Genomic DNA, 26,046 nt, shown 5'->3' with positions numbered 1-26,046 from the left:
GTGGGCCAAGCTGACCACAGCCAGCCTTCTGGATGGCGTCGGGCCCCCAGTTGCAGAAGGGACCCGGGCCTGCGAGGTGCAGGAAGCATCCACAGGGAGGGCACATTTGCATGCTGGAGAAGGAAACATCTCTGCAGGGTCCTGCACACCAGAAGTCCCAGATCTGCCTCTCCCCCTGGCATCTCTATCCAGACTCTGAGCTCTGTCCAGACTCCCTGGGGCTGATTCACGATGCTAAAAATATTCTCAACCTGGGGCGATCCACCCAGGCTCCAAGTAGGAAGTGCTTCGTGACGTCCTGGGGTCCCCCTGATATTACATGAATATTTGGGATGTACATTTCACCAGGTTGAGTCCATAGCTTTCATCAAATTTTCAAAAAAGTCTAGGACCCCCAAACGTAAGAATCACTGTACTAGGAATACCTGGGTGGCTCAGTGGGTTAATTCTCTGTCTTCAGCTCAGGTCATGATCTCAGGGTCCTGGGATCAAGCCCCACATCACATCGGGGCTCTCTGCTCAGCAGGGAGCCTGTTTCCCCCCCCCCTCTCTACCTGCCTCTCTGCCTACTTGTGATCTCTGTCTGTCAAATAAATAAATAAAATCTTTTTAAAAAAAAAAAAAGAATCACTGTACTAGAGGTATAATCATTTTTTGATGTACAGGATTTGGGGTGAGGTCTGGAATATAATTACATCTCCTAGAGCTCCCTCAAAGGCCCTCTGACCACCCCCGCCCAAAATAGAAGACTGTTTCGGGATCAATGAAAACAAAAATTAAAAATCTTCCATTTTTCAATTGCATTTCTTCAGGGGCAGGCAAACAGCAATGCAAACCTTAAGCATCCTGTGCCTTTAAAGGCTGAACACAATAGCAAAATTATCAGGAGCTATTTCCCACATAACTGCTGACACTATACATATTTTTCAAGCCCTACAGTTTACAAGGCAAATTATTTCATTGGCACTTCATACTTGGGCCTTGAAAATTTGGCGATGAAACTTTAAAAAGCAGAGGGAAGGAATAAAGCGGGGGTGCGATCTGTATTTTTTTTTTAATTGAACGGTGCTCGTCTTTACAAATGAGTGTCCCCCAAACCCTCCCAACTTTATGTGCCTACAAAAGCCACGCCTAACAGGATGAGATCCAAGGCAACCCACACTGCCTGCCTCCCTCAAATATTTTATATGCTCATTTAGTTAGCCTTTACTGGATACCTATCAAGCTCGAGGCTCTGAAATGTTGTAGGATGGAAGATTAAGAAGGTGGCCTGCTGAAGGGCACTGTGGCAGTGTCCAGCCAGACCTCCTGCCATTGTGCCTTCTATGCCCTCCTCTGAGAGCTCAGCACCATCCCCTGACCCAAAACAAGTCCCGATAATCTCTAGCTAATATCTGTTCATTGCTTATACTGATTCAAACTTCACACAAATCCTACGGGGTAGGTATGACTCCTACACACATCCACGGAAGCGGAGATTCAAAGAAAATAAGTCACTTGTGCAGAGCCACTTAAGAATGAATGAGAGCCCCAGAGTTGGGGCTCTAAGTCCTCTAGCACAGAACCGAGGCCCCACCTGCTTGGTTGTTACTTGTCTGACATCTCTCTGGACTCACCAGAGTCTTGGGAAGCTTTATGTTCCAGCAACAGAGTTTCAGCCACAATTCTAGGATGCCAGCAAGCCTGGCCCCCACCGCATAGGGAAGAGAGCACGACAGCAGCTGGGGACAGTTTCTGCAGCCACATACCACACCCAGGCTGTGTTTGCCTGGATCTCCAGGCACCTGCCTACCTGCCTGTCAGTTCACCTGACCTCCAAGTTCACCTGCTCTGCTCACTCCCTAGGTAGCCAGCCTCTCACCAGGATGACTAATGCCTGCTTTGACATTTTGGAGATGTTTCAGCCATTAGTTTCAGCCATAATGAACTGGACACAGGCAGAGAAGAGGGGAAGATGGAGGGCTGGGAGGAGGTGGCCGTGGTAGGTAAACGCCGGAGGAAGTTGGAGGCGCAACAAAGACCTAAGCCTAGGAGACCCTCACAGGTCAGAGGGCAGGCTAAGAAATGGGCCCCAGCCTCACTGGGCCATCCCAGACAGCTGATCAGGACTATGGCTTTGGGAGCCAGTTGTTCAGCACAGAGGCACCCTCAGTCTGATCGTGAAAGGGGGGTAGGGAGAGTAGTAGCCCCACAGCAGCCTCAAGAATGTGCCTGGCAGGGACGCCTGGGTGGTTAAGCAGCTGCCTTCAGCTCAGGTCATGATCCCAGCATCCTGAGATCGAGTCCCACATCGGGCTCCTTGCTCGTCAGGGAGCCTGCTTCTCCCTCTGCCTCTGCCTGCCTCTCTGTCTGCCTGTGCTCGCTCTCTCTCTCTCTCTGATAAATAAATAAAATCTTTAAAAAAAAAAAAAAAAAGAATGTGCCTGGCAGACATGCCAACTACAGGGCATTAATATACCAAGAGCCCCAGCTCTGGGCTCTGAAATCTGCCACCGTGTTTGCGCAGAGGGAGCAGGGCAGGCACACTAAGGCAGGCCCACTCCTGGGAAACATGAAACACATCTGAGGGCTGACTTTGGTCCAAGGGCTTCCCAGCAGCCTTGCTGAGCACCCTGACACAGAACAGCAGGCTGGGCCCTCGCACCCAACCCCTCCCTCTGTCCGTCATTCAGGGTCAGATTTGTAGCCTGTCCTGATAGCTCTTCTAGCCTTTCCTGGCTCCCTCCTACTATCTTCCATAGGTATGTCCCCTAATAAAGTCCTTGCACATTTAATCCATCTCAATGTCTGCTTCCTGGAGGGCTGCACACTCCGTCTGAACTTGACCCTGTGACTTGCTTTAGCCGATGAAACAATAATAAATGTGACATAAGCAGAAGATAATATCTGGTGAATGACGATGGGTTCCGTTTGGGACAACGTTGAGTCTGAGATACTATGAAGTGATGAAGTAGAAATGTCCGAGGTGCCTGGATGACTCAGTGGGTTAAGCCTCTGCCTTCGGCTCGGGTCATGATCCCTGGGTCCTGGGATCGAGCCCCGAACTGCATCGGGCTGTCAGCTCAGCAGGGAGCCTGCTTCCCCCCCCACTCCCACCTGACTCTCTCCCTACTTGTGATCTCTGTATGTCAAATAAATAAATAAAATCTTAAAAAAGAAAGAAAGAAAGAAATGTCCAGTAATCAGTCAGAAGGAAAAGCTGAAAGTCAGGAGACAATCCTGGGCTAGAAAACAAATCTGAAGGGTGTCAGTATACGGATGATGGCTAAAGAGAGCGAGGGGAGGAAATCTCTCTGAGAGTGTGTACCATAACAGGTGTCAAGGACCAGGATTGGGTCAAGGAGGCACCTACACTTAAAAAGCAGTCGCTGAGTTCCCAGCTGGAAGAGGAACCAGCCAGAGCGAATCAGAGGCCACCTGGCCAAGCAGTGAGGGCACCTGGGAAATACCACTGACGCCTGGCTTGTTCCAGATCTCTTCTCAGAAGCCTACTGTAAAGGGACAATAAAGCAATGAACACTAAGGTGTTAATGGTTAGTAACAGAAGTCTCCAGAAATATCTGCAGTTTAAATAAGCATCTCAACCTCATAGTAATTCTGCCTTTGGAGCCTATCTGGGCTCCACCGCCTCCTGTGATCTTGGATTCTGGAGACTTTTGTTTGTTCCTATAAAACAAGAGAAACAATTCCTAGGGCCTCTGGGCAGCTCAGCTAGTTAAGTCTCCAACTCTTAATTTCGGCTCAGGTCATGATCTCAGAGTCCTGAGACAGAGCCTCGTGCCGGGCTCCCCACTCAGCACAGAGTCTTCTTGTCCCTCTCCCTCTGCTCCTTCCCCCTCTGCCCTATCCCGCTCACTCTCTCACTCATTCTCTCTCTCCAATAAATAAAGAAAATCTTTAAAAAAATAAAACAAGAATAATAATTCCTATATCCCCAACAGGTGTAAGCTATACCATGTTTCTGGTACATCCCTTCATCAATGCCTCTAACAGTGGTTCTCGAGCTCCAACATGCACCAGACTCACCTGGAAGGTTTGCCCCAACCCGAGTTTCTGCTTCAGGATGTCCAGGACGATACTGATGCTGCTGGTCCAGGAACCACACTTTGGGACCGCGAGTTCTCCCCCAAGGACCCTACCATGTGAGTGAATACTCCCAAGTACTCTTAACGACTGGTCTCATGGCCCTAGAGATGGGCTGTGGGATGAGAGCTCTAGGCTCCAAGTACAGGGAAGTGTGATAAAGCAACAGTCAGGTAAGGGACAGGGACAGGCACAAAGTCTTCTCCCTCAGCTGTCACCCAAGACATCTCAAGGGCTACAAGTTAAGTGATTCATACCTGGATGTTTGAAAAGCCATGACTCAGTGGGCACAGTAGGTGGGCCACACTGACTCAGCCCGCAGGGTGGCAGGGAGAGGAGCCGGTAGAAAGGGACACAGCCGAGAGCAGAATGGACTGAGGTCTTCTGGGCACCTGATGAGCCTGGCTCCAGGGCTGGTGGAAGGCAAAGGCTGCAGAAGGAAGCCTTCCCCCTAGATATGGGGGGCAGGAGCAAGCCTATGGCACCTCTTCCCAATTTCAGAGAAGTCAGCGTCCGCGTTGGGCCAACAAGACCCGGAACAGCAAGAAAAGCAACATGGAACCTCCTCGGGAAGTCTACCTGTTCGGTATTCCCCGTCCTACTCCGTCCCTCTGCCCTGGTGATGCTCTTCTCTGAGCGCTTCTCCACTCTCCCCAGAGCAATGAGTGTGGAAATCTGCCAAGACCAGCAAGAAGGAAAGGAATATTCTTTTAACAAAAGCCTGCCACAGACACCATCTCATTTTATTTGTTAAAAATCCCCTGTGAACTCCCAATTTTACAGACCTAATTTTTTTTTTCAACCCACATCTACTACTGGGCTAGGTACTGAGACTGTGATTAATTAATCACAATGCCTGCCCTCAAGGAATTTTGCCTAATGGGATATAAAATGTGCTGCATTTATTTTATCGTCTATAAAACACGTTCTTGTGCAATTGTACTTGCTCCTCGTAATGGCCACAGAGAATTGGTGTCATAGATCTTATTTCTTTTTTTTTTTTTTTTTTTGCCATTCTGATCTTCCACTTAACTATTACGTCCTCAGAAGCCTTCGCTGACATCCCAGTCTCAAGAGCTACCCAGTCACCACCACATCACCCTATACTAATTTCCTGAGTGACATTTATCAGTCATTTTTTTCCACATTTACTTGTCTATTTATCATCTCTCTCTCTCTCTCTCTTTCTCTCTCTCTTTCTCCCCGCCTGCAATAGAATATAAATTTCAGGGCTCCTGGGTGGCTCAGTCGGTTAGGCATCTGCCTTCAGCTTGGGTCATGATCCCAGGGTCCTGGGATCAAGCCCCACATCGGGCTCCCGACTCGTCGGGAAGCCTGCTTCTCCCTCTCCCACTCCCCCTGCTTGTGTTCCCTCTCTCGCTGTGTCTCTCTGTCAAATAAATAAATAAAATCTTTTAAAAAAAATTTCACCAAAGTAGGAGCTTGTGTGCTACTATATTCCCAGCACCCAGATCACTGCCTGACCCAGAATGGGCACAAGGAATACATCATTTGCACAAGGGGGTGGTGGGAAAGGAGAAGGGAAGTGGAGAGCAAGAAGGGAGAGGCTGTGATTTTCCCACTAAGTACCAGAGCTGAGGTTCACATCTGGGGCTTTACCCCGCAGCCCAGACTCCTTCTACACACACCTTGGGGATGGCTCTGGGCCAGTGCCCAGGTTCTGAGGTTGGCAGGTTGACTTTGCTTGCCTGGGTACAGAGGCAGATGTACCCAGGGCTCAGACTTCAGCGCTGAACAGCTCATTAACCCAGAGTCTGAGACGCAACAAAGAGAGAAGGAGGCTGCTGGATATGTGTTCCCCTGCCATTGCAAATCCCTTCCCTAAAGAAGCCATGGAGCTCTGGTGAGGATCATTATACTCAAGAAAACATCAATCAAGGACCAAATAAGTCAACAGAGATTCAATTTACTCTCTTTTAAGCAGAAATATATAAAATGTTCTTCACCACCTTTTTAAATTAAGGAAAAAGAAGAAAACTCTTGTTCAGTAAATAGAGAAAACAAAAAATTTCTATTGTATGACACAGCAAGAGGGAGAGACAAAGAACAAAGTGAGGGGGAGAAAAGGGGTGAGACAAAATCATGGAACAGTCATTATTCTTAAAATGGGAAGGAATCTCAAGCCACCAGAGGCTCCGGGCCCGTGTGTTGATAACACAGCTAAGGTCCAGGGGCTTAAGTGCTTTGTCTATGGTCTGCAGCCAGTAAGGACCAGAGCAAGGCCAGATCAGGGACAACACGGTCAGATAACATATAATTTGGTAAAAGAAATCCAGGCTTCTTCAAAGTACTGTACTGAGAGCTAGAAACCAATGATCTGAGAGTGAGAACCACGTTATTTTCATCTTTATTTTCCCACTCCTCCTATAAAAAGGCCATGTACACACGCAGTTCATGAGAATGGGGGGAACCCCAAAAGATATATGAGAGAATCATAAACACATACCACCTCTGCAATACACAAGGGACAAAGAACTAGGTTGCGTTTTGCAACAACAGTGATGCTTCCACCATTAAAAGGTGTCCCCATCCGTGTAGCCCTGGATTCTGTTATCCCGGTTAGAAATTGCATGAAAACCCCTAGGGATGGATTTGCGGCCCTACCACAGGCTGCAGTGCCTGACCCACACCCAAGACAGCATCAGACCTTCCTCCTGCTGCTCCCCATTCTCTGCCCTTCCCCAATGCCCACGCGGCAGCCGCTGCCAACACTAACCCCGCACTGATAATCTAGGGCACTCTCTCTTTACCCCAATCCCAATCTAGCATTTTTCAGAAGGCAATTTTTTGTTCAAGTATGATCAATATAGTTATGGAGCCTCTGTGATGCCACATGATGAATCTTTCCAAACAACACTGCAGGAACCATAAAAATGGGAGGGCCTTTTCCTTGGGAAAGCCCAGTTCTCTTCTAGAATCTCATTTGCTGCAATTCCTCCACACCCATGCGTGTAAGCATACAGCAGAACCCTTCAGAATCCTCATGTCAGAGACGAAAATTAAACCCCTAGGAGTTTTCCAGGTGACAGCGAGAAAGGCATCACACACCTTTGCTTCCACCAGGCAGGTAGCTGATGTGCATGTAACCAACTCTAACAGATGGTTTTATGATAAGCCTTTTGGTCCCAGATGGCTTTATGGTTCGTCACATGAATGTTTCGTCCAATGGCCTAGGTCCAGGCTCCCCAGCATATGTAAGTGCCATGAGAACAAAGACTGTGCAGCCCCCTTTCTTGTAGACCACCTTCTCCCACTGTCCTATCGCCCATCCCCAGCCCTTCTCATCATTCAGGGCACATTACAGACGTTGGTTAGCAAGAGTATTGTATTTGCTTCTCTTCTCGATTCTCTGTCACTTATAGGGGATGCGAGGAAACACAAGGCAGGAGCAAAGGCTCTCCCCTGGTCAGATAAACCACCTCATTCTTCCAGACACAAACTGGGCAGAGATCTGCCCACAGGAGGCCAAGAGCAGTCACTCTGCTCCCCAGGATGCCTGTTTCATGGCCCCTCCAACAAACACCTACCCATCAGCCCCAGGGGCCCCTGTACCTTCACCAAAAGAGGGGAAGAGAGGAGGGCTCTGCCTACGATTTGCAGAACACAGCTCACAAGGCCACCCTGAACTGTGGGACCTTAGACTGCCAAGCAACAGGGACATACCTGGGAAGCATGTGCCCGAACTCCATTTTCAGGCAAGGCAAAAGAGGCCCAGGGAAGTGAATGACTGACCGAGGGCCACATGACTTCTTAATGGGGCTAAGCCAGGGCTAGAAGTCAAGTCTTCCAGGGCAAGGCTCTTTTATCTACCCCACCCCACCTGATAATGCCCGCTTTCCCTCTAGGCATGCCTCGAGGCTGCTGTTCTTGGTCTGTTCTATGGTGCTGCAGGGTAAACAGTAAATCCAATGTCTAGAATTTTCTACTTAACGGTCTATTTTCACTTACATGATAGACAAAGAATCTGAGGGACCTAGTCAACATAGGTTGGTATGGTCAGCTTCCCTTGCTAATCTACAGAATTATTTCTGAGTATATATTCCCTTGCTAATCTGTAGGATTACTTCTTGGGGAGGTATGGTCTCTCCAAGTCTAGGTCACGGTCAGTCTCTGAAAAACTGGACTCACTCAACAGTGATTCTGAGAGAGACAGGCTTCAATAACTAAAGTGTAGACAGATACTGAAAACCTAATAATGACCTCTGCTCTGCCTTTCCAAGAAAGGATTCTACCACCCCAGGTACTCATGAGTTCACTGGCGTAGGATCCAGGAAAGAGACCCTACAGTGACAGTCTCAGCAGCAGGGCAGGGAATGAAGACACAGACTTCTTGGAGCCCAAGAAAGGGTCATGCTGACAGAAAGGACAGGGGCAACATGAGTCAAGAACTAGGCAGGATCGACAAGTGGAGTGCCCAACCCACCACACTCTAGAATTGTCCATCATCCCCAAGACCCCAAACACTGTGGGCCAAACACTGACCATATAAACTTCAGCACAACAAAGCGCCACTGCACAGAGGAAGTCAGATAGCCTTGAATTTGAATCCCAACTCTGCCCTCTACTATCTGGGTGAACTTGAGCAAGTTACTAACTTCTTTGAGGTTTAGTTTCCTTATCTATTCAATGGGGAAACCTACCTCACAAGGTTGGATGAGAATTATTTACAATACAGTCTAAAAATTGCTTGGTATTATATCTGGAACATAATAAACCCTCAATCAATGGTAGCTAAATTTTGGAAGCCCTGAGGGACTTGGCTCCCTGACAGATCCAGGGGCTCCCAGGGGAGTGAAGGTGTGACTAATAGACACATGCCCTAAGAATCCTCATAGCTCCTGCACACAAGCGAGGGAGTAAAAGCCAGGTATTTCCCTGCAATCGGACAATTCTTGAACATGAGTCTCCGGTTTAGTTTTAAACTAAGACACACACTCTTCATCCCAAGAGAGTCAAGAGCCACAAGAGAGTCAAAGAGGTATGAGAGCAGTAATCCAATAACTCAACTGTGTGACTGAGAGGGTCACTGTATATCACGCTGCCATCAACACACTTGAATTCCTGGCAGACGGACCGCCTCCTGGGAGCCCCAGGCTCATAAATATGGCCAAGAAGCAGACAGAGGGATAGAGGCAGCTCCGTGTGTATCACCCTCCGCTTGTAATCCCTGTAGTCAGAGCACGAAGTCCCCATCCTGGGAATGGGATTTTTGGAGGGTCTGGTGGAGCTGGAGAAAGAAGAGTTCATCAAGAGAAAGAGATTTATATTCAGGGCTAGATTCTCAGAGAGAACCAAAATAAAGTCCATTTGAGATCTGAGTCAGGGAAAATCCTGACAGAAAGGAAGATGCGAGATCCAGATGATATGAAACTAACACACGTTGCCTTGTGAACTGTCCCAACCTCTGAACATATATATGATCACTCTTAGGGCAATCATTTATCCTTGTCTGGACAGCCTCTACTGTCCCTATGTAACTATGACTCTCTCTGTCCACTCTCAGAACTGTCCTGGCTTGCACAATAAATTACATGAAGACCCATTACTACAAAGTGGTAAAAAAAAAACAAAGAAACAGCAGCAGCAATAAAACCTGCTAGCTGGCCAGAGACATAGCATGTGAAGAAAAAAACCAAACCAAACCAAAACAAACAAACAAAAACAGGAGAATGGAAGCAAACAGGAAAAAAAAAAAAAAAAATGCCTTCTTCCAGGATCTGGAGATGGCTGCCCAATCATATAAGACTTACACATTTGCAGAAGAGGAATTTCTGTTTTCCATTAGTAATTCCTCTTGAAACTGTCAACAGGAAGTTTTCCCCTGGCATCTACCCTAATTTCCAGCTGAGTAAAGAGAGCCCCTTTTCTCTCTCATATCCCTAAAGATAAAGCCATGCTTTTTTCTTTTTTTCTTTCTATTTTTTTTTTTAAACCATGCTCTTACTTAAGCATCACAAACATCCTATCCTTTCAGGAAAATGCTTCTCTGGATTGAGCCTTCCTGGCTCCTTCCATCCCACCTTTCTTCTAAGGATGATGTCTCTGTGACATGGGGCAGCTCTGGGCTTCCCCCCCCCCACCCCCAAGAGTAGGTAAGAATCCACCACCATCACCTCCAAGGGGAAGAACCAGCGAATCACTGCAAGCCCCCAGATGTTGGTCCAGAGCCCACTCACTCAGCCTGAACTGCACAACCTGAGTGGACTCACAGTCACCCACCCAGTGTGAGGGAGAACACCCCACCCACCTTGGGCAAGGGGACAAACCGCCATCTGTCCCCAGCGTTGAGGTGGATGCCTCAGTCTTAGGGGTTCAGAGGGCGTAGTGTTTCCCATCATTCTCTCCCAGGCAAGGGCAGAAAGCAAAGAGGCAGAAAGAACTGGGAGTTCCATCCCAGGAAAAGGATGCACAACCACTCTCACACTGGGAGACCCAAATTCTACCCAACAGCAAGCAAGTCACTCCAAGTGGCCTGACTTCTCCGCACTCCTCTCCCTGCTCCGGGCCCAACTGTCAGCCCCCTCCCAGGACTGGGTCCACTCCCCACCCGCCCGACCCCCGCCTCTGGACACCCAGCCTACCATTCCTGGGACGCCCCCGAGGGCGCACGCAGCTTCACGTCACAAAACTTCGCTGGAAGCTCAGTCCCTGCTCAGCGAGTCCTCCCCTCGAGGGGTCCCCCGTGCAAAACTGCCCGGTGTCCGTGGCTGGCGCAAGGGCTGCGGGGGGCCGCGAGGCTCGCTAAGACCCGGCGGCGGGCACCTGCTCCCAGCCTGGCGGCGCTCCCAGGTCGCACGAGCCTCCCTCGCCGCGGGCTGGGCCAGCGCGCAACAACCAGCCACAAGGCGCCCGGGCGCCTGGCAAGGGCACGCCACTCACACCCCCGAAATGCCGGACGGCACGGGGCTTCCTCACGCCCGGGAGATCGCCACGGAAGTTGCCGGGAAAGGGCAGAGCTGGAAGAGGCAAAGCTGGCGGAGCGCCGGATTCCGAGGTGTGGGCACACGAGGACTCCCAGCCGTCCAGCAGCCCCCCAACAGGTAGCAGCGCCGGGACCCAGGCGCGGCGCCCGCCGCCTGGGAGGACAGCGCAGGGCCGCGGGCAGCAGCGGACACCCGCGCGGACCACCGTTCCCGTGGCTGCCAGACCCCGGGCTTACCTGGAATTCACGCAGGGTCCCGCGCTCGGCTGAATGGAGAGGGCGTGCTAGGATTCCCGAGACATGCCTGAATTATTGCAAAAGAGCAAGAGGGTGGGGGGAGGGGAACGGAGCAAGAGGGGAGGAAAGATGGGGAGACTGAAGGGGGACGAAGGAGCAGCCCAAAGAAGGAAGGGGAAAGGAAGGCAGGAGGAGGTCGGGGGGGAAGCGGAAAATAAATAAAACAGAAGGAACACAGTTAAAAGGGAAAAAAATCTGCCTCCTGCCCACACAGTGGAAAAGAAATTTCTGACCGTCAGCAAGACAACTCGCACACATGCCCCCCAACCCCCAGGGAGGGCACACGGGGAATAACAAAGGAGCTGGACGGCCCGGAGCCGGCTCCCGGGGAAGCGGCCGCGGTCCCCACACGGGCAGCGCGCGCGGGTCGGCGAAGGAGCGGGCGGGGAGGCGCGGGGACGGCCGCCGGCGGGCGCGCGCACTCCCGGGGCTGCGGGCGGGGCGGGGCCGGCGGGGCGGGGCGGGGCGGGGCGGGGCGCGCCGCGGGGCCCGGGGGGAGTGGCGCGGGGCTCCGGGTAGTAAACAGCCTGCGGGCGAGAAACTCGGGTCAGGGTTCCTCCGGAAAAGTTCAGCGACCTCGAACTTCCCCAGGCGATTCCACTCCAGAACTGTCCCGGTTTGCGGGGGGAGCAACGCCTGGACATCAGATGCTCCAGGCTGTGAGCCGCCGGCCCCGCCGTCGGGCAAGGGGAAGCAGTGATGCAAGAGCATGATTGCATCTGAAGAGAAACAGGCGCACTGGGGGCTTTAAGGAGTCAGGGAGAAAGGGAAGTGGGGAGGGGGAACCAGTGCCTGAGTCAGATGCTGCCCAAGGACAGGGGCCCCAGCTACGGCGGCGGGGAGTCTGCTGCCTCTGGAAGGGGCAGGCAACACGCAAAATAAACAGTCCTAACGACCGAGTCAGACTGTCATTTTGAAGGCTTCTCTCAGAGGGCTCCCTCTTCCCCCATGTCTCTGGCTCTTTGCATATCTTGCCTCAAGAATCACAGAAATGCTCCCAGAGCCATTGCTGGTGAAGACCTTGGGCTCTGGCTCATCTCTTCAGTCCAGACAGGTCCCCAGAGGGGCTTTTCCAGCTGGCTCTAAGCAGATGCCCACCCTCCACCAAAAGTTCAGAATCAGAGCACAGGAAGGGCCCCAGGAGAGAGAGAGGAGGAGGCGGGAGGGTTGAGGTAGAACCAGGGTGGGGAGGAGGGGAAAGGGGAGGGTTCTCTCCCTCACTGCTCTTGTTCCTTAGGCCTGACAAGGAGGGGGCAAATCCTCTGAAGCCAGGTTCTGGGGGTTGCCAAAGCTCAGTGAGGACAGACAGCCATTCCCACTTAACTATGGAGCTGAGAGCTGATATGGCTGAGGCTGATGGCCATGGCTGAGAGCAGGGATTCTGCTTAGCCAGCTTTGCCACCATCCACCCACCCCCTCATGGGCCTGGCACATCTCAGAACACTTCACTGAAGGGAACTCAATAGCCACAAGGCACAGGACTCTGGTCCCCTCTCCTCTCCTTTTAGGGTAGGGTATGGAAGTGAAGACCAGGGGCCCGGCCACCTCCCTTGGCCTGTTCTCACTCACTTCCCCTCCCCCTCTGAAGGTCTGTTTGGGAGGGTCACTCTGTGAGGACCCAGGACTTTGACCCCAGGTTCAGGTAAGTTCTGAACATCATCACCTACACTGAAAAGGAAGTGAGTCTGGTGTCTAGGAACTAGACTTTTAGAAAACCAGGAATTTAGCTCTGACGTTAAAAACTGGGCATTAGGATAAAAGAAAAAAAAATCAGGGCAACACATCAGATGTTCCCAGACTGACAGATTTTGAGAAAGTCTTACACATCTAATTTCCCCTGTTAAAAATTTGGTTTTGGAAGCACCTGCATGGCTCACTCGGTTAAGCCTCTGACTCGTGATTGCAGCTCAGTTCTGAAAACTGTTGTGAGATCAAGCCCCACCTTGGGCTCTGCTGTCATTGGGGAGTCTGCTAGAGATTCTCTCCCTCTACTTCTGCCCTTCCACTTGTGTGCTCTCTCTTTCTCACTCTCTCTCCCTCAAATAAATAAATTAATATTTTAAAAAAAGAATTTTATTTTCTTTTTCAGTTCAAGCATGAGTGTGCAACGGGAGCCCCTCTTGTGGAGGAGATCTTGGGCCCTGCACAAAGGAAGGTCAGAATCCTAACCTTTCTTTAGGTTAGCTGCCTGGGGGAGTCAGCAGCCCTCCTCTCAAGGGAGAAAAAACACAAAGTGGAGAGGAAGAGAGAGAGATTTTCCCACTCTACGAAATTAACCTCAGAATCTATCGAACCTGTTAGAGGGAAGGAGAATGACTCCATTAGCTCCAAAACGTACTCTTCTGCCCCCTACTCTACTCCAGCATATGCATACAGAGAGGGCAACTACCAGCACTGAAGCCCTTCTTCCATCAATCCCTAAGCAGGAGCGTTGACACTACAATGTTTGGGTTTCTTTCTGTAATGAAAGTTTAAAGAGCTAGGATACCAGAAGGCTGATGGTTTTCCTGGCTTAGAATCTCCTTCAGAGAAGAGCACCCATACTCACCCACCCCCCCCCATCATCAAAACAAACAACAACTGTGCTCACAAATAAGATTCTCCTTGATGGCCCCTTCATACTATTGGGGTAAGGCCATGCCCACCAACTGGATGGTTCCATGACAGATTTACTTAACCTCTCCAAGGAGGCATCACAAACCCACATGCCCAAGGACAACCCCCTTGGACATACCTGCCATTTTATTTCTTGCCTCTCTGGCTACAAGTAACAACTAATTAGAACAATATGGTGTCATTTCTGACATAACAAAAATATTGGCTTTGGTTCTTATCCCATTTGAATGAGTGGTGGCTGTTGCCCAGTGCCTTTCTCGCTCTAGGCGGAGCAGGTGGGGGAAGTAGTCTGAGATGCGGGGACTGGGTTCAGCACACAGGGCGTGTCTCCTTCCGACTCCTCACCCCAGCAGATGTACCTCCTCCTCTCTGCACCTCCTCCCGCTCCCAAGCCTCTGTGATAGCCAGCCGGGGGGGAAAGGGTTCAAGGCTCAAGACTCACCGTCCTCTCTCAGAGCCAGAGCAGCAAGAGAGAACCTAGGACAGCCCAGCCCCGGGCACAAACCTATACCCCATACTGCGCCCCCTAATGGTACTTCACACTGGGGCCTTGGCTTCAAAGAAAAGACCCTGGTTTAATAATTCAGCCTGCTCGAATGCCATTTAGTAGCCATGGCAACCAGTTCCCTGCCATCTAGTTGTAGGCAGGATGTGGTTGGAAGGAAAAAGAGAGGGAGAGAAGAAGGGAAAGGGAAAAGGAAAAGAAAGAAACCTAGCTCAGATTTCATCGAAACTTTCCCTGCATTCCCTCCAGTAAGCCTGATAGTGTGAAACCAGTGAAGATGGTCTCTCGGGCCTCTCCCTGTCTGCTTCCATCTCTGACTTCCCTTTCCCCCCATCTTGTCCCTCTCTAGCCCTTCCTCTCTCAAACCTACTAGAGCTGAGATCTAGGTTCCTGACTCGGCATTCAGACTAAATACCTTCATGACTCTGGCAAATGACTTTCTTTGCCTCAGTTTCCTTATCTGTAAAATTCACTAGGGTTCCTTCCAGCTCTAACAATCCATGGGGCCCTGGCCTGCCTCTGTCCCTGGCCTGCCTCTGTCTCTGTCATCTGTCCACCTCTCAGCCTTTCCTCTCTGTCCACCTGTCTCTGTTTCTCTGTCTCTTTGCCTCTTTGTTTCCTGTGCCTCTTTCTCTCTCTCCCTCTCTCCCCCGCCCCATTTTTCTCTCTCAGGAATACCATTTGCCATGAGGGTTCACCTGTGAAGCAGGGTTTTTTTTTTTTTTAACTAAATATTTCATTCTCAGGGCGCCTGGGTGCCTCAGTGGGTTAAAGCCTCTGCCTTCGACTCAGATCATGATCCCAGGGCCCTGGGATCAAGCCCCACATCAGGCTCTCTGCTCAGCGGGGAGCCTGTTTCCCCCTCTCTCTCTGCCTGCCTCTCTGCCTACCTGTGATCTCTGTCAAAATAAATAAATAAAATCTCTAAAAAATATATTTCATTCCCTCTTGCTTGAAAGAGTACCATCACCCGCTTTTACCTAGCTAACTTTCCCCCCATACTTCGGGTGGCAGATGAGATATTAGTTTCTCTAAGAAAACTCCCTGCCACCTTTATCCACGCTCTGGGTTAGCCCCTGTTGTACCCCAGCTCCCTGCTGAGCAGGAAGCTGCTACTTCTACACAGGTGAGCTCACTAAGGGTCACAATAGTGCCTCCTTCATTGCTGTATCCCCAGTGGCCACTACTTGGATGGCATTTAACAAGTGGTGGTTGGAAGACTGAATAACAAAACAAAACAACAACAACAAAAACCTTCAAACGGCAGGTTTCTGAATCACTGGCTGTGAAAGACTCAACATACACCCCAAAAAGGGCACAGGGTGAGGAAGCCAGAGGGGGAGCCCATTCAAGTGTCAGCCTCCCCTGCACGACCGTGGATGGGGTGAAGGAGACCTCCTTCTCAAACTGTTTTGATGAGGTGGTGAGCCAACGCAATGGGCTCTTTCAGTCACTTTGGTGGGGGGTGCTCCATTAGGGAAACAGCTCCTGGAGGGACTGAAATGGGCTCCAGCAGGCGTGGGGAAAGTGAAAACGCCAAGGAGGTGGTCCCTTCGGCCCATCTCTGAGGGTGCCCTGTGCCACCATTTGGGCAAACTCAACAAGTTACTCAACCCATGCAGGAACAGAAGTTCCCTCCAAGGTGTCAGAGCTTTGGGCGACTGCCTGACGTCAGATATCTTATAGTCTTTTAGCCTGACTCCTTTATAGGGAGCAGGGCCACGAGGACAGCAGACGGAAGTTGAGAGGGTGCCATCAGAGGTGCGTTGGCCATGGGCTGAGGAGTCAGGGAGGAGATGGGCAGTGTTTCAGGCCCCTGCCGGGAGATGCCAGTGTGGATTTCTGTCATCCAGGAAGTGGCTGTTTTCAAAGGAGAAAAGAAAAGATTCTTTTGATAGTCATTTCTTGATGGACAAACAAGACCTCTCCATTTGGGAACCCTTAAAGTGTTCCCAATGAATGAGGGGCAAGAATTCAGAAGAAAAGAGTTCCTTCTCAATGCTCCCTAGTGAATTCTCTTTCAGTCATTCATTACGTAAAGAAGAAGGGACAGAGCTGACAAACACACAAACATGGAAGCGCTCACACTCGTGTGCCCAGAGCTCCATTAGGCAGACAGCCTCAGGAATGGGGGTGAGGCTTTGCACAGCGTGCCATCCTCATTCACAGCTCAGAACCTCAGGCATGTCTCCTGAAGGCCGGCCTTCGTATGCTCTTCTCCCCAGGAATCCCTAATCCAGATGGACCTGCCTTACCCTCACAAGTCTGCCAAGTAACACACAATCTTCTTGATATCATGCACATACTGAATGACACATTTCATCAGCAGACTTCCATGAGTTCACCTCCCCACCTCCTCCCCAAGTGCCACATTCTCATACTCCTCCTGCCATAAGGAGGCTAGCCTCAGCTTCCAACACAGGGGAAGGTTTAAAGTAGAAAGAGCAGAAAGCTAGAAGAGAATAAAGAAAAAGCCAGCACGTACCCTGGGTAGGGGGAGGGGGAGACACTGTTTCCCAAACCTGAATTTGCATCCACACTAGATTACTGGAGCAGCCCAGCATGCATCCGTGCTGTTTCCCCATCCTGGGGGAATAACACCTCCCAGCTGGTGAAAAGTCCACCTCCTGTACACTTGCATGCAATAGAGATCTGATATGGGAAAAATAAGTTAAAAACCTTCCTGTATGCCCAAAGCACGCCACTACAGCACCCTCGACTAAATTGAAAAGGCACGTCCTCTCACCAGCTCCAAGTGCACCACCCAAACATTAGGACAAACCTACGCTCTTTCACCACCCGAGAGCAGAACCGGAAAGCATGTGGCAGCAAACGCCCATGCTAATTCCATTTGATACACACACAGAAACTGTCAAGGCATCACACAAACACACCCCACGTACAGAATAAGTCAAACATAAGCACAGGCATACATAGTCATATGTATACACTGCCCTCCAGGGCCATGCATGTAAGTGTGTGTGTGTGAGTGTTCTGCTTGGAGACTGGTGATGCTTTGGCTTATGAGGTTTCCATGGTTACCCTCTGTGGAGGGAACTGGGGTAATTGAACTCTTGGGGTTCACCATTCAACAGATGCAGCTTGTTCACTCCTGCCCATTCCCTTGCTCACTGGCTTGCTGTATCTGCATTCCAGCACCATCCCTGTTTAGTTAGTTTCAAGTCAAATACATTGTAACAGAGTCTAACCTTTTTGGGGGGCTCTGGCTTTATCTCTGAGGGAGGGTATTGAAAACTCTGACTTTCAACATACAGGTTGCCCTGGAAAAGTCTCAGACTAAGCAATGTCTAGAGGCCGCCAAGGTCATATACACCCACCCTTTCTCCTCTGTGTAAGAAAGACAGCCACTCCAGAGTGGGTGAGAAAAGCCATATTTACTAATTCATTTAAAAAAAAAAAAAAAAACTGTAAGAGAATAACATCTAAGGACCCAGACCAGCATTAACCACAGGAATGGGGGCAGGGTTCCAACACAGGTGCTTTCTTTCCAGAGCCCTTGACAAGAGGCCTCTCTAAAATGGTTATCTTATATAAATTTGGGACAAAATAATTTCTCAAGATAGTATTAGCCTCAGATATGGTCCTATCTATCTCTCTATCTATCAGAAACTGCCTAAATTGGATTGTCAAATAAAATACTTCAACACACTTCCATGCTAAGATCTCAGAACCAGGAGCCTATTGGGACTAATTCCCAGACTCTTCTTCAGACGTTGATGACCTAAAAGAGTAAAGAAGAAACACAATTTCATTTAATCAATGGAGTAACACAATAAGGTTCAATCGTGGAAAAGAAGAGGGAAACTCATTTGGTGGTAAATGGAAGCCAAATTCCTGTCTCAGCTCAGCCATTAACCAGCCTGGAGGCCCCAAGCAATGCTCTTAGCTATCCTCAGCCTGAGCATCTTAGGTTCCGATTCCTGGTTTCCAGAGGTCCCAAACGGCTTGCCACATATGGGAGAAACCCTTTGGCCTGATAATTCAACATGTGATATAGGGCAGAAAGGACCCAGCTCAACTGCTAAGGCAGCCCTGAATGGTACGTAAAGAGAGAAAAGAGTGCTTTTCCAAATGTCTCTACTCTATTATACTCTCTTATCTCCTCCATCTCTACCCTAAGTTTTCTCCTCCAACCCAGAATGGGCATTTTCTATGGATCAGTAAGAGGGAAGAGGAAAACTAAATGTATATGGACATAGTATGCTTTCAATTTGAATCTTACGACTTACAGAGCAAGACATGAAACTGTACACATTCATGGAGAAAAGAACAGTGAAACAATTAACTAGCGGGAAAGAGAAGACCCGGGAGGCAAGCAGCAGAGGTGGGACTATTCCTCCACACAGAAGAGAAAAGCAAGAAACAATGTAACCATTACCAGCTTCAATGGGATCCACATTGTCCATCCCCCTGCATTATGGGCTGATTTGTGTCCCCTCCCCAAATTTACATATTGAAGTCGTAACCCATAAAACCTCAGAATATGACTGTATTTGGAGAGGGCTGTGCTTTGACCTTTAAAGAGGTCATTAAGAGGAGGTCATCGAGGTCATTCGGCGGACCCTAATCGAATGCATCCAGTGTCCTTATAAAAAGAGACTCGGGGGGGCACCTGCGAGGCTCAGTGGGTTAAGCCTCTGCCTTCGGTTCGGGTCATGATCTCAGGGTCCTGGGATCGAGCCCCACATCAGGCTCTCTGCTCAGCAGGGAGTCTGCTTCCCCCTCCCTCTCTCTGCCTGCCTCTCTGCCTACTTGTGATCTTTGACTGTCAAATAATTAAAAAAAAAAAAAAAAAAGAGACTCGGACTCAGACACACACAGAGGGAAGACCGTGTGAACACAAGGGGAGAAGATGGCCTTCTACAAGGCACGGAGACAGGCCTCAGAAAAAACCAACACTGCCAATACCTTGATCTCAGACTTCCAGCCTCCAGAACTGTGAGAAAATACATTTCTGTTGTTTAAGCCACCCAGTCTGTGGTCCTTTGTTACAGCAGCCCGAGCAGACTCCTAACAAGCTGAGACCAAACAGCAGCAGGTGTGCTGAAGTGAGAGAAAACGGAGTGGCTCCCGGACGGCTCTCCAGACGGTAGGCTCTGGAGTCGGGCCACCTGGGGTTCCCTGCCCACTCACGGCCCACCAGCCAAATAACACGTGAGCTCTCTCGGCCTCAGTTTCCTCTACATAACTGGATAACAACAACAACGCCTTTCTTATAGAGCAATTGTAAGGATTCTGGGAGATATTGCCTGTCATGTATCAAAAACAGTGCCTGGAACATAGAAAATACTCAGCAATTATTACTAGAAAGACAGCCAAGTCATTTGTTTTTTTAAATTGAAGATTTGGGGGGTTTATTTTAGTTCTGTTTATTTGTTTTTCAGAAAGCTAGAATTGAGTCCAGTATCTGGGTTGGTCCAACCTGAAGACAAGAAAATGGATAAGATAACTTATCAGGCACCTCCTAGCTCTGAAATCACACAGAAATATGAGAACCAACTTGCTACCTTTCAGGGAAGGCTTCAAAATTAATCCTTAAATCCCACTCATATAGATTACTTTAGAAAGGATCAGTAAGCCAGAAGTAGCCATCATCTTTCCCAACCTCACAGTGTGTGAACTGGAGCCATGAACGCTCTCAGCCTTCCTCCATAGCCCACTCAAGGCTTCTCAGGTTTTCATTTTCCATCCCTGTGAACTCATCGTCCCTGACAGATCCCTCTAGATCTCTCCACTCCAAGGATGATTTATTCTCCACTGTATGTTTAGATGTTTAGAATGGGGAGATGGGCAGGACTGAGGATTTAACTTAATGACACCAGAATAGCACAAGCAGGTTCATTTCCATGGGTCAGGTATGAATGGTGTTTATAGAATCCCGGGAACAGCAGGTGGTGCTCCTAGCAGCCTCCACCTGAGCCTCATGGACACTGACAATGAGTCACCAAAGGTCCCCCTCTTTCCATCGCCTGGACCACAGGCCACCTGGTTAATTGTCCACTTTGGGGACTTCGATTTAGTTGCTGCTGGTTCTGTCTACAATCTCTTTAGTCTCTTTTGCCATTAGGAAAAGTGGTAGGAAAGCCAGACCCACAGTCCCTGGGACGCTGGTAATACCAGATTTCCATGGACATTATCTGTCTAAGGAAGAGCCCAAGGCCAAAGTGGCAACATTCAGTTTCACATCTCCAGGGAATGTGCAAAACGATGTCCATTCAGAGAACCCAGCAGTACCCAAGTTTTCGAGGCCCAGGATCCTTGAGCAAAGAGCAAATGAGTCATCAGAGAGTTTAAAAAGTTCTTTCCCCAGGCCTGGAGGGGACACTTCCCTGGAGTCTGACAACAGGTCCATCTAACCAGATGATGCTTCCCTGCTTCCCTGGCAAGCGCCAGCCCTGTCTTTGCAGACAGGCACTCTTTTTTTTTTTTTTTTTTTTAAGATTTTATTTATTTATTTGACAGACAGAGATCACAAGCAGGCAGAGAGGCAGTCAGAGAGGGGTGGGGGAGCAGGCTCCCCGCTAAGCAGAGAGCCCGATGCGGGGCTCGATCCCAGGGCTCCAGGATCATGACCTGAGTCAAAGGCAGAGGCCCCAACCCACTGAGCCACCCAGGCGCCCCCAGGCAGGCACTCTTAAAATATTGTTACATGCAAAGGCAGCAATTAGAATCTATGGCTTTCCAGGTTCATGGAAGTGAGGGGCAGGAGAGAGAGGAAGAAAAGAGAAGACAATAAAGGCATAAAATCTTTGTACTAGGGAAGACCTCCTTACTTGTTAATGTACAACACAAATAGCACCTTGCTTTCCTCACCACGCTGGTATCAATGGCACTGACATATTTTCAAAGAGCTTTTATGGGAAGGAAAAAAGGAAAGCACAAATATTTGACAAGTGACTCCTGCTCCGCGTCCACTGGAAACTGGTAGTTCCTGAGACACCCATTCGTTTTTTCTTCCAGGAATATATTTGATTAGGCCAATCATCATAATAGGAAGGTTTGGACAACTTCCCATCAAATCTTCAACCTGATGAACTTAACTACTCTTAATGCTTCGTGTAACTGGAGTCCCACAAGATTTGCCTTTATATCTGGCTTACTTTACTTAGTGTAATGTCCTCGAGGTTTATTCATTTGTAGTATGTGTTAGAATTTTCTTCTTTTTTAAGACTAACATTCCAATGTACATTATACCACATTTCGTTTGTATAATTACATTCATCTGGTAAAGGCCTTTTGGGTTGTCCTCCGCCCCTTTGGCTATTGTGAACGATGCTGCCAAGAACACTGATTTGAGTCTCTGCTTTTAATTCTTTTGGATGTACACCTAGGAGTGAAATTCTGGATCCAGTGGCAATTCTATGTTTAACTTTTTGAGAACCCACCAAACTGTTACCGCATCCTCTTTTAAAAGTTTCTCATCTGCAGAAAAACCCTTCCCAGGGACATAAATAACATCATGATTCCAAGATTACCAAACCGGGTCTGCCTCAACGTCCTCAGTCCTTTGCCCCTCCCCTGTTCACACCCTCTGCTGGGTAGCTTGGTGGCTCCTCCCACAAGAAGGCAGGGTACTTGTCCCCCCTTGACATTGGCTCAGCCATGTAACTTGCTTTGGCCAATGAGATTCCAGCAGACCTGCTTCAGGCCAGCGCTTAAGATGTGCTCACACCGGAGGGTTGCCTCTCTGCTACCACTGGGAGGAGAACAGGCCTAGTTTGTCCCACTGGTCGCAGGAGGAACAGAAGAGACACGTGATGTAGAGCTCGCCCAGCTTCTGCAACCGAAAGCAAAGCTGGCTTAACTGATCTGCTGTTCTTTGGGAAGAAACAGTTCTGAGTTGGGGAGGGTGGCTGATGACAATGTTATTATGGAAGTAGCTGTCAGTACAGGCACAGGCCCATTTATTCCTTATCCTAAATGTAGGTGAGACAGAAAATTCTGGAGAATTGGTAATCAGAATAAGAATCTTATTGGCCAATAAATAAATAAATAAATAAATAAATAAAAATAAAAATAAAAAAGGAATCTCATTGGCTCCAAGACTTTTTTTTTTTTTAAAAATATTCCCTAATCTGAATTAAAAGCCAGGCATGTCCTTGTCTTCCAGCTCTCTAGGACTGCTGGCCAGGTCCTCTCAGTCTCTATCTCGTTTTGCCATCAGGCCTTGTTAGTACCAAACCCAGCCTGTGAAAGAATCTTAACAAAGCATGAAATAGAATGTTCTGAATGGAAAACATCAAGTCCCTTGATGTTCTGAAGGGAAAAACATCAAGTCGCTCTTTGGAGGGCTGTGGTTCTTTGCTGCTACTGTTCAACAGATCTTCACAGATGGCGGGGGTAGCGGGTTCCTGCTCAAGATGGACCCCACAAGGACCCTACAAGGACCCCCAAGGCAGTCACGGCTCAGCAGAGTCCATTTAGAATCTGAGCTCAGCTGGACAGTTTCAGAAACTCAGTTTCAGGGTGTGGGGTGTCACATAAACCAAAGTCCCAGAGACTAAAACTCTGGAATGCCAGTTTATTAATTCATACAGGAGGTTGTACTTTCTGGGGCCTGGAGAAATGTATACAAATTCTGTAGCCACATACCTCCTTCTTGCTATCAGGGTATCTGCAAGGCCAAATTAGTCATCAGAGGCTGCTTGGTGAGCACAGAATCATAACAAAGGAAGGAGGACAGTGTTGGTACATTTTATCCAGGGCATGGAATAGCCGAGTAAGTGCCCCTGTCCAAAATTGGAGCTTCATTCTAGGGAGTAAATATTGGCATAGTGTTGTCTATCTTAGGAGCTAACCATCTAGCCAAATCAGTATTATCTTCACTAAAAAAAATTTTTTTTTCATTTACTTAAGAAATAAAGCATAAGATTTAAGCATAAAGACACCTCTGCAGTTTTAAAACTAGGACAAATATCTTGTCACCTTTATCAAATCCCACTGATTCTACCTTTTAAATGTCTCTGGAATTCAAGTCCTCTGTCATGTCTGAGGCCAGGCCACCTTCATATTGCCTAGACAACTCCACCAGCCTCTCCCTGGTGTCCCTGGTGTCCTTCTGTCCCCTCTACTTCATATTGGACCACACTGCGCCTTGTATCCCCAGACTGGTTGTTCTAAATCACAGTCTGGGTTACACACTTGTTTAAAATCCTCCAAGTTATGAATGGATGAAGAAAATGTGGTATACATATACAATGGATTATTATTCAACCTTAAAAAATAGAAAGAAAGCATAATGCTTTATACAGACATATCACATTATTATTTTCCTTATTGTTATTATTATATGTTTATAATAAGAAGTGTGGGAATGTGGGTAGTGCCACGCATGTAGAAGCCTACTGAATAGTCTGTAGAAACTCAAGATTCTCATCCCAGTTTTGCCATCCAATGACGGTGGGACACTGGGAAACTGACTATAGGGCCTTGGTTTTCTCATGTGTAAGGTGACATATGAGAGCTGAACCAGTTGAGCATCAACAACATGATGACTTGAGTCTATGCAGAATGGACAATAAGTGTTGGGATTTCCAAGGAAGGAGAAATCAGTGAGATTTTTTTTACAAGACCGATCAGGAGGAAAAGTACAGGGAATAAAACAAAGCCACAGCACTCCTCGTAAAACAATTTGAAGAGTAGATCCTGTTGGGTCAGAAAGCAAATTGATGGATGCAGAATGTCCAAAAACTACTGCAACAATGTAACTATACAATGTAATAGTAGTTGCTGATCTGAAGGCAGCCTGCTCAGAAAATCCCCTGGAGTGGCCAACGAAGCCTTTCGGATTAGAAAAGTCAAATTGACAGTGAACAGGATGAGAACAAAACGCGGCTCTTTTTCTGTGCTATGTACTTACTTTATTGATGTTAAATTTTAACTTCAATTAAAGTGTCAGGATCATGACCCAAGATTGAATTTCGTTCAGTCCCTAAGCTGTCGAGAAATAGCCATGCTTACCTCCTTGATGATTCTCATCTTGGCTTTAAGCCCCTTGCCTTAAGTTGAAACCTTCAGATACACAGGTCCATTATTTACTTACTTATTTTAAAGCTTCACTTCTAATATCCTGCACTGCATACTCAGTCTCCTGAACGGGGAAAATTGCCCTGTCCTTCCTGCTGAGTTCTCAGCATGGTTTTAAGGCCACCTACTGTGAAATTTACTGACATTCTGCCGCAAGCCCAGAACTCTGAGCTGTCAAAATTGGTTGCTGACTTCAGGCTCAATTCAACTGTACATTGACAATATATCCTACATTAGGCACTGTTAGGGGGATCAGTTGTTCAGACCCAGCCTTCAAAATTATTACAGACTGGAAGAAAAGTCAGGATTTATACTTATGAAATTATGAGAAGACAACACAAAGCAATCCAATCTACAGATACTCTTTTCTTTAAAAGCCTTGAGAAAGAATGAGATTTGTGACAATTAGAGAAGGCTTTAGGGGAAAAAAAAAAAAGTGGGACATGAAAGAAACCATAACACAGCACCAATGTCATACAAAAAGCAGAAAATAGGTGCCGATCCAGTGACTGCATTTCTCAAGAGTCAAGAAACGGAGCCCCATCCCTGATCCCCTTTCCCTGTGCTGTTGTAGACACAATATTCCCAGATGGAGGCAAGACAGGTCTCTTACTGCCAGACCGAGGGGGAGCCTCACACACGGGAGTTTAAAGAGATTTTGTTCGTACTGATGATTCTACATCTGCTCTGCAAATTGGGATGCTTGCTGCGCACAGGCCCATGGACTTGGAGGCAAGAGGATACTGTCCCAGTTCCATCTAGCTCCGTGGCTATCAAAGGCCACGGTGAGGCTCAGAACGTAAGGGGCAGGAAATACTCTTACAGAGACTTGTTAAATAGTGAACAGTCTCAGTGCGGAGAAGCAGGCTTTGCCGTAGAGGGAGTGCAGAAATCACTATTGAGAGACTCTTAGGACCCAAACTTATCCCCACTGGGCCTGCCCCAGGTTATATTCCCTTTGAGAGACTTTTCAAGGACTAAAAGAAGTGCTACTTCCAGTGTGGAGTTAAACACTTACTATGCCAAAGAACAGCTATAAACCCTGGGAAGAAGTACAACAGAAACTCAGGGAATTCTCAAGACTGAGAGAAGGTCAGACTGCTTAGAGATGAGTTAAAACTGGAGCAAGTGACCAGTATGGAATGAGCTCCCTGCTTATTGTGGCTTTGCCCTGCAGGAAACCACAGTTGCAGCAATACTGGTGTGGGCTGGCTTAAATTCTGGAAGCAGGTCCAGTATCTTTCTGATTGTCGAAACCATGCCAAGGTGCCAGGACAACCAGAGCTGCCAGAAAGTAAGGGGGAACCTCAAAAAAAAAAAAAAGAGCGGGGTTCCGGGGTAAGGAGACTCTGAAATTCTATGTACAAACCCAGCCCAAGTCTCTGGCCAACCCTTGAGCCATGCAAACGTGGAACAAATGGAAAGTAGATTGTAATTATGGCTTATAGAGCTGAGGTAAGATCTGAACCACCACGTAGCATAGGCATGAGAGCTGGCAATCTGAGTCTTAACCGAGTTAATCGTCTGATAAACAAAACATCAGCGCTTCTTGGAG

General features: G+C 48.4%; 1 protein-coding gene across 1 annotated transcript in view; it reads right to left on the bottom strand.

Annotated features, from left to right (window-relative positions):
• The window catches only part of CACNA1E (calcium voltage-gated channel subunit alpha1 E), a 505,625-nt gene extending 493,911 nt beyond the window's left edge, over window positions 1–11,714 (bottom strand). Inside the window, exon 1 of the mRNA XM_059145253.1 lies at window positions 11,264–11,714. The gene's annotated coding sequence lies outside the window, so the exon portion shown is untranslated. The remainder of the gene's footprint in view (window positions 1–11,263) is intronic.
• Between the last annotated feature and the right edge of the window lie 14,332 nt (window positions 11,715–26,046).

Source organism: Mustela lutreola, chromosome 14 (assembly GCF_030435805.1).
Source record: "Mustela lutreola isolate mMusLut2 chromosome 14, mMusLut2.pri, whole genome shotgun sequence".
NCBI lineage: Eukaryota > Metazoa > Chordata > Mammalia > Carnivora > Mustelidae > Mustela > Mustela lutreola.
Note: the sequence above shows the minus strand (reverse complement) of the source record. Positions and strands in the feature narration are given on the sequence as shown.